The sequence below is a fragment of the Myotis yumanensis genome, unplaced genomic scaffold (assembly GCF_028538775.1).
Source record: "Myotis yumanensis isolate MYYU_CA2020_CCGP unplaced genomic scaffold, mMyoYum1.0.hap1 SCAF_11, whole genome shotgun sequence".
Taxonomy (NCBI): Eukaryota; Metazoa; Chordata; class Mammalia; order Chiroptera; family Vespertilionidae; genus Myotis; species Myotis yumanensis.
Genome location: NW_027223762.1, coordinates 665578 through 673873, shown reverse-complemented (window position 1 = coordinate 673873; position 8296 = coordinate 665578). Strand labels below are relative to the sequence as shown.

Here is an 8296-nt window from a genome sequence, read left to right as displayed (position 1 = left end):
GGTCTCGTCGGTGCTGTAGGAGTGTGCCTGGGCCTCCTGGCGTGACTGCTCTCAATGGCATCGTTAATGTGCTGCCTTTGCCATGTCTGCCTCAGGGCTAACCATCTGCCTCCAATTTTAAGCTCCCTGCAGGCAGAGAGGAGGCACATGGAGCTCTCTGCTGGGCTGAGTGCAGCATCCTGTGTGACGGCTCTTTTTGATGAGAGTTTTTTGATGCTTTTTGGTGAGGACGATAAGAGAGTCAGAGCTTTCCAACCGGGAGGGGGTGAGAGCTCACCAGCCAAAGCTTTCCTCTTTTCTTGGGATGAGGCGACGTGTCAGGAGCCTCTCGGGTTGTCCCGTTCAGCTCCGCGTGCTCCCCGATGGCTGTGCAGGGCGGTTCTCGGCCGCTCTCGGTGCAAGGCTGCCAGAGAGTAAATGAATTGAGGGCGGACGGCGCAGGGCGTGCTGACTGTGATTTATTGCAGGGGATGTTATTCTAGGCTGCAATTTGGCAAAAGGCTTCCAAGGAGGACACCCAGACAAGATTTATAGTTAATTCTTTGCAGGGAAGGGTAATGTGAGGTCCAAAGAGCTATTGCAGAAAAGCAGGGATATAAGAGGGAACAGAGCAGGAGGGGCATGGGGAGGCGATGCCACAGGCCGACTGTGTCCCCCAAATCCACACGTCGAAGTCCCAGTCCCAGTCCCTCAGAATGTGGCTGTACTTGGAGATGGGACTTTAAAGAAGTGGTTGAGTTACTGTGAGGCTGTGAGGGTGGGGCCTGGTCCAGCGTGGCCGGTGCCCTCATAAGAAAAGGTAATTTGGACACAGGGGACACCAGGGGTGCTCACGCGGGGGAACAGCCATGTGAGGACATGGGGAGGAGATGCCGTCTGCACCCCACGGAGAGAGGCCTCCGGGGAGACCAACCTGGCTGACGCCACGACGGCACATCCAGCCTCCAGAACCGAGGCCATAAACCTGTTGTTTAAGTTCGCAGCTGGTGTGTTTGTTACGGCAGCCTGGGCTGACTGATACACTGTAGAGGAGATGGGAAGGGAAGGTGAGAACGTCACCCCTTCAGACACACGGGAGAGGCCTCTGCAACATGCCCTGGTGTTGTCTCGATCCTGCCCCCTCTCTGGCAGGTGACAGCTCAACATTCATCCTTAACAATTAGCCCTGGCCCTAACCGGTTTGGCTCAGTGGATAGAGTGTCGGCCTGCAGACTCAAGGGTCCCAGGTTCGATTCCGGTCAAGGGCATGTACCTTGGTTGCAGGCACATCCCCAGTGGGGAGTGTGCCAGAGGCAGCTGATCGATGTTTCTCTCTCATCGATGTTTCTAACTCTCTATCCCTCTCCCTTCCTCTCTGTAAAAAATCAATAAAATATATTTTAAAAAAACCAAACAATTAGCCCTGGCCAATTTGGCTCCATGGTTAGAGTGGCGGCCTGCAGACTGAAGGGCGCAGGTTTGATTCCGGTCAAGGGCACATACCTTGGTTGCAGGCTCAATCCCGGCTCAATCCCGGCTCATTCTCTCTCGCATCGATGTTTCTTTCTTTCTCTCTCCTCCTCCCTTCTATTCTCTCTCTCTAAAAAAAAAAAAAAAAAAAAAAAAAATGAATGGGAACAATATACTCAGGTGAGGATTAACAAAAGAATAAAATAAAGTAACTACCAGAGACCGAGAGGGTGAGCAATGATGAGCGCACAGCAGGTGTGTTTCTGAGCCGGGACCCCACCCAGGATAGTGGGTGTCTCAGGTGACCCGTGTCTGCCCAGAGCACTGCCCAGGAAGTGAGGCACCGGCAGCCGGGCCACGGGGGTGGTGGGGAGGGCAGGTGGCACTGGGGGGCAGGGGTGGCTCTAGAGGCCCAGCTCTGAGACGGCCTGCGTGCCCGTGCGTGGGGTAGGGGAGACTGAGGCCTCAGGAGTCGTCTGTAATGACTTGCAGCCCTTCTGCCTGGCCAGTCCTCTCCCTGCCCAGCCCCAGGCTGCTGTCCCTGGTCCTCGGGTCCCTGTCGGTCCTTGGCCCCTGGACGAGGCAGGAGTAGCGGCTGACAGGGGCAGCTGCCCTGACCTGTCCCTCCTCCTGAGGACAAGGAGCAGCGGCCCCTCCCGTCGGAAGCTGCCTGGGCTCCGGGCTGAGCACCTGCCGGGATGAAAGGGCAGCCCAGCACCAGAGGCTACAGCTCAGCACCTGTGGTTCGCGCAGCGTCTCAGACACCTGCGGAGCTGGTCCTGCCAGAGCCGAGGAAGAAACAGACTCCTCGTGCCTCCTCTCTCACACCTCCCTTGTGCCCGCAGAACCCGGGCCAGTGCAGCGCGAACTTTCCATCAAGGTGACGTTGGCTTAACACAGAAAAATGGCACTTATTTGTTTAAAGGCCAGACAGAGCCCTAGCTGGTGTGGCTCAGTGGATAGAGCGTCGGCCTGTGGACTGAAAGGGTCCGGAGTTTGACTCTGGTCAAGGGCACGTGCCTGGGTTGCAGGCTTGATCCTCAGTAGGGGGCATGCAGGAGGCAGCCAATCCATGATTCTCTCTCATCATTGATGTTTCTGTCTCTCTCTCCCTCTCCCTTCCTCTCTGAAATCAATAAAAATATATTTTAAAAGAAGAAATTTAAAAATAAAATAAAATATTTAAAAAATGAAAAAAAGAAGAAAGGCCAGACAGAACTGATGAAACCAAAAGGCAAATCAAAGCTCCACACACAAGGCCTTCGCAGAGGGAGCAGCCGGTCTCCCGGGCCAGCGCAGGGTGAGCTGGGACCTGGGCTGAGAGCGGGGCCTCAGGTGCTGGTTCTGGTGCTGGGCTGGGGCCCAGCCTGGGTTTCCAACAAGCCTCCTGCGCCAGGTGCCAGGGAGGCCACCTCCCCTCGGGCACGCGTTCCCTGACAGCCGTCTGCAGGCTCCAGCCTCTGGCGAGGCCGGTAAGGACAGCCCCGGGGTTGAGGGGGCGGCTGTATCCTGGAGTGACCGCCCTGACCGTCAGCAGCCAGCGGGGCCCGGTCACTGGTAGGTTGGGCTTCCCCATTTCTTCCAGGAAAGAGGCCCTTCCATGGGCAGCCCCGAGGCATGTGGGTGCCTGGCCCCCAGGGAGAGGCTGAGCAGCCCCTCCCTCCCCGCCTGCTCCTGGTCAGAATGGAGCGGGGCTGCGGGAGGGACTGTGGCCGCTGGAGAAGGCCGCCTTGGACACAGAGCTTTTCCTAAGAGAACCGACCGGAATCAGCTCCACCTCATCCAGAGTCTGAGTCTCCACAGAGCCCAGGAGGCCGTGGGTGGAGCTGGGCAGGGGTCTGGGGGCGGGACTGAGACGCGAGGACTCTGCTGCCTTGTCTTCCCACCCACGCTCAGGATTTCTACTTGTATTTTTAAAAATACATTTTCATTGGTTTCAGAGAGCAAGGGGGAGAGAGGCAGAAATGTCAACGATGAGAGAGGATGATGGATCTGCTGCCTCCTGCACGCCTCACACTGGGGATCAAGCCTGCAACCTGGGCGTGTGCCCTGACCAGGTATCGGACCATGACCTCCTGGTTCATAGATCGACGCTCAACCACTGAGCCACGCCTGCCAGGCAAATGTCTACTTATTTTTCAAATAATTTTCAGAGACAGTCCCCCATCGGCCGGATAACAGCTGTCACCGTGAGTGCATGCGCCCAGGGAGCCCCCGGCATCGGTTCCATCGCCGCAGGAGGTGCTGCTGTGTGCTACTTCCTGCCCCAAATATTCTGTTCCCGGCCCTGAAAGGGAAGCTAGAGAGGGAATATCCTTCCCAGCAAGTGGCACATCTTCTGAAACGTGGAATTGGAAATTCTGGTGTCTGCTGACCCGAGGGCTGTCCTGCCCCGAGGCCCCCTGGCTGGAGCCTGGCCACAGAGGCACAGCCCGAATGAGCCCGTGCCCAGGAAGGCCTGTCCCGGCCGAACGAGGTGGCCGGCTCACGCTGAGGCCCGAGGTGGCGTCGGTGCTGGCAGGGGCTGTGCTGGATCATGGTCTTCAACCCTCCCAGCAGCTTCCCAGCGAGACGGGCGGCAATCCCTGATCTGAGGGGAGCTCTGAGCTGGTCAGCCTACGGCTTCCAGAACCCTCCCTGGGCAGCGACTGAGCGGGGCCTGGAGCTGGTCGGTGCTTTGCTTCCATTTCCTCTCTGGACAGAACACCCCGAACCCATCTGGGGTCCTACAGGACCCTCATGTGGGCTGGCCAGGGTGACCCTCACCCCTGGCCAGGCTCGCACCGACCAGGAAACTCACGCTGTCCAGGAGTCACGGCCGCCCTGACCTCAGGCGTCGTGAGTTCAGATCATGGACTTTGGAGGAGTCTCCAGAGGACAGCGCCTCTTGGGGTGACAAGGCCGCCCCGAGTCTACCCTTGATCCAACCCCCTTATAGAGAAGGGTCCCACCACGAACACCACAGGCACACTCTCTCCTGGGAGCTGGTTCCACAAACGTGCCTGCTGCCCACACCCCTCCCCGCCTCTGATAGGGGAACCCGGGGTTAAGGGGTAACGCAGGCATGCAGGCGAAAGGGATATTCCGGCCGCTCTCACAGGACAGATTGGAATGAGATGCATGGAGTCACAGGTGCTGGTCCCAGGCCAGCCTCTCTCCTCCCCTCCTCTTCCTTCCTGCTGTGGGCATGTGGGCCCCATAGCCGGAGCCCGAGGACCACCTGGCATCAGAGAGAAAGGACCAAGGCCTCGTCTCAGAGCACTGATCCTCATGCCCTGAGCAAAGTCAGACCTAAAGTCACCTCAAAGGATGGTCTGATATTAAACTTTTATTTAAAATTTAAATTCTTTATTGTTTAAAGTATTACATAAGTCTCCTCTCCCCGGCCACCCCCACACCCAGCACATGCCCTCTCCCTCCCCCCGACCCCTGTCTGTGTCCACTGGTTATGCTCATATGAAAGCATACAAGTCCTTTGGTTGATGTCTTACCGCCTCACCCCCTGCCTTCCCTCATAGGATGGACAGTCTGTTCGATGCATCTATGACTCTGGTTCTATATTTGTTCATCAGTTTACGTTGTTCATTATATTCCACAAATGAGTGAGATCATGTGATATTTATCTTTCTCTGATGGGCTTATTTCACTTCGCATAATGCTCCCCAGTTCCATCCATGCTGTTGCAAATGGTAAGAATTCCTTCTTTTTTACAGCAGCGTAGTATTCCATCATGTAGATGTACCACAGTTATCTACTCCATTCATCTGCTCATGGGCACTTAGGCTGTTTCCAGATCTTTGCTATGGTAAATTGTGCTGCTATGAACATCGGGGTGCATATATCCTTTCTGGTTGGTGTTTCTGGTTTCTTGGGATATATTCCTAGAAGTGGGATCACAGGGTCAAATGGGAGTTCCATTTCCAGCTTTTTAAGGAAACTCCATACTGTCTTCCATAGTGGCTGCACCAGTCTGCATTCCCACCAGCAGTGCACAAGTGTTCCTTTTTCTCCACATCCTCTCCAGCACTTGTCATTTGTTGATTTGTTGATGATAGCCATTCTGACAGGTGTGAGATGGTCCTCATTGTTGTTTTGATTTGCATCTCTCAGATGATTAGTGACTTTGAGCATGTTTTCATAAGTCTCTTGGCCTTCTGTATGCCTTCTTTTGAAAAGTGTCTATTTAGGTCCTTTGTCCATTTTTTGATTGGATTGTTTATCTTCTTTTTGTTAAGTTGCATGAGTTCCCTATAAATTTTGGAGATTAAACCCTTATCGGTGATAACGTTGGCAAATATATTCTCCCATGCAGTGGGCTTTCTTGTTGTTTTGTTGATGGCTTCTTTTGCTGTGAAGACGCTTTTTATTTTGATGCAGTCCCATTTTCTCCTTAGTTTCCATTGCCCTAGGAGCTGTATTGGTGAAGATATTGCTACATATGTCTGATATTTTGCTGCCTATGGATTCTTCTAAGATTTTTATTGTTTCCCATCTTACATTTCAGTCCCTTATCCATTTTGAGTTTATTTTTGTGTGTGGTGTGAGTTGGTAGTCTAGTTTCATTTTTTTGAAAGTATCTGTCCAATTTTCCCAGCACCATTTATTGAAGAAATGGTCTTGACTCCATTGTATGCTTTTGCCTTCTTTGTCAAATATTAATTGAGCATAATGGCTTGGGTCGATCTCTGGGTTCTCTGTTCTGTTCCATTGGTCTACATGTCTGTTCTTGTGCCAGTACCAGTTTTGAGAACAGTGGCTTTGTAGTATAGCTTGATATCTGATATTGTGATTCCTCCTTTTTTTTTTTGCATGAATAACTTTATTAACTGCTAATGAAAATTAAAACTTCTCTGGGATCTTCTGACAAGATTTTTTCTTTACTCTTAAAGTGTTTTCTATTCAGTGAAGCCATCTTTGGAATTAGTCTTTACTCTCACCTCATCTGTCATCTTGACTCCAACCTGATATTCCTCTTCTTTTGGTCTGGACCTTCAGATTTTAAAAGTAGCTTCAAGCGGAGAAAAGGTCATTTTTCCACAGTTCAGTTCTCTGAAAAACTTCCACCTCCCACTGAAAGTCATGGTCCAGGAGTGAAGCAATCACACGCTAGAACTCCAGGGCAATTAGAAGTCATTATGAACACTTGCATTGGTCGACCTTGTTTATCACAAGCCTGAAAATGCAGAGTCCTGAAAAAGGTGGCCTCCCTGTACACACACGTGATATTTCAAAAGGAGAGGGCAGTGTGAAGGAGTCAGAGGCTTGGTCACCAAAACTGAGCACAATGAAAATAAACAATCCTATACAATAAAGAGCTAATATGCAAATGGTTGTCACACCCTCACGCCTAATGCTGTAATGGCTCAGACACTCAACACTGGGGAGAGAGGAATGGGGACCAGCCAGGCACAAATGAACTCACTAGAGAGGAATGGGGACCAGCCAGGCTGTAGCCAAGGAGAGGGACAAGCCGCCTGCCCCGCGGTCCAGGTGCCTGTGGCTGTGGCCCAAGTGAAGCTGCCCACCCACAGTCCCCACAGCTGTAGCCGGCCCCGTCCTGGGTGCCTATGGCTGGCCAGAGGGAGGGAAGCCTGGGTCCTGGGTGCCTGCAAGTGGCCAAAGGAGGGAATTCTGGGTCCTGGGTGCAGGGCGAGGTAGAGGCAGTTAGGGGTGATCAGGCCAGCAGGGGAGCAGTTAGGGGAGATCAGGCCGGTAGGGGAGCAGTTAGGGGTGATCAAGCAGGCAGGCAGAGGTGGTTAGGAGCCAGTGGTCCCGGATTGTGAGACGTAGTTGGACATCCTCCGAGGGGTCCTGGATTGGAGAGGGTGCAGGCCGGGCTGAGGGACCTCCCCCACTGTGCATGAATGTCATGCACCGGGCCTCTAGTAATGAATAATGGGCACTAGAATTCAAATTACCAGATGTTTTAAAGAGAGGGGAGGGTCTGTTTTCAATTCCATTTTAACACCACATTACAAAAGAACTACTTCTAAAAATAAAGAAGGATTGAGGGAAAATAAAATTTAAAAAAAAGATTATCTAAACCATTGAATGACCCCTGTTTGTTCCTGATAAATGTCACTCACATCTTCCTCCTCCATCCCCAGTTCTCTCGGAGCGTGATGATCAGCAACTCTCGGACCCTCCAAGAGAAACCTGAGCGAGTTCCTCGGAGCTCCCTGCCTTAGCGTGATTCGTCCTGCCTTAGCGTGATTCGTTGAGTTTCTTGAGATGTGTTGTCATTTTCACTTCTTAGGGAATCTCGCTGCTGTCCGGCCCAATAACTCTGAGTTTAAGGAATTCTCCTTCCTTCTGATTCCCCAAGTCCTCAGTGAAGGTTTTGCCTCTTGGTCAGACATGGTGACGGCACTTCACCCGGGGTCTCTGCACTGCAATGGCCTCGGGTAGGCAGGACCTCGCTCTGCAGTTTACAAATCCATCCCTCTTCCCACAGCACGACACTGCTGGTGATCCCTCCAGCTTTGTTCTTCTTTCTCAGGATTGCTGCAGCCAGTCAGGGTCTTTTTTTATTCCAGATGAATTTTTGGAGCATTTGTTCTAGGTCTTTGAAGTATGCTGTTGGTATTTTAATGGTGATTGCATTGAATCTGTAGATTGCTTTGGGTACTATGGACATTTTAATGATGTTGATTCTTCCAATCCATGAACATGGTATATTCTTCCATTGATATTAAACTTTTTAAATTGAAGAGCAGTCTATGGTGGGGAGGCATGTCCTAGGCCAGTACCTTCCCTGACAAAGGCCAACTTCCATCTTTACTGAGCCCGTTGTCTTTTTGCAGCTAAGATAACACCTGTGAAATGTCAGGGTGACTTGTCACTTCCC

General features: G+C 52.2%; 1 pseudogene; it reads right to left on the bottom strand.

Moving 5' to 3' along the window:
- Positions 1-7484: 7484 nt before the first annotated feature.
- LOC139019594 (small ubiquitin-related modifier 1-like) lies at positions 7485-7808 on the bottom strand (annotated as a pseudogene).
- Between the last annotated feature and the right edge of the window lie 488 nt (positions 7809-8296).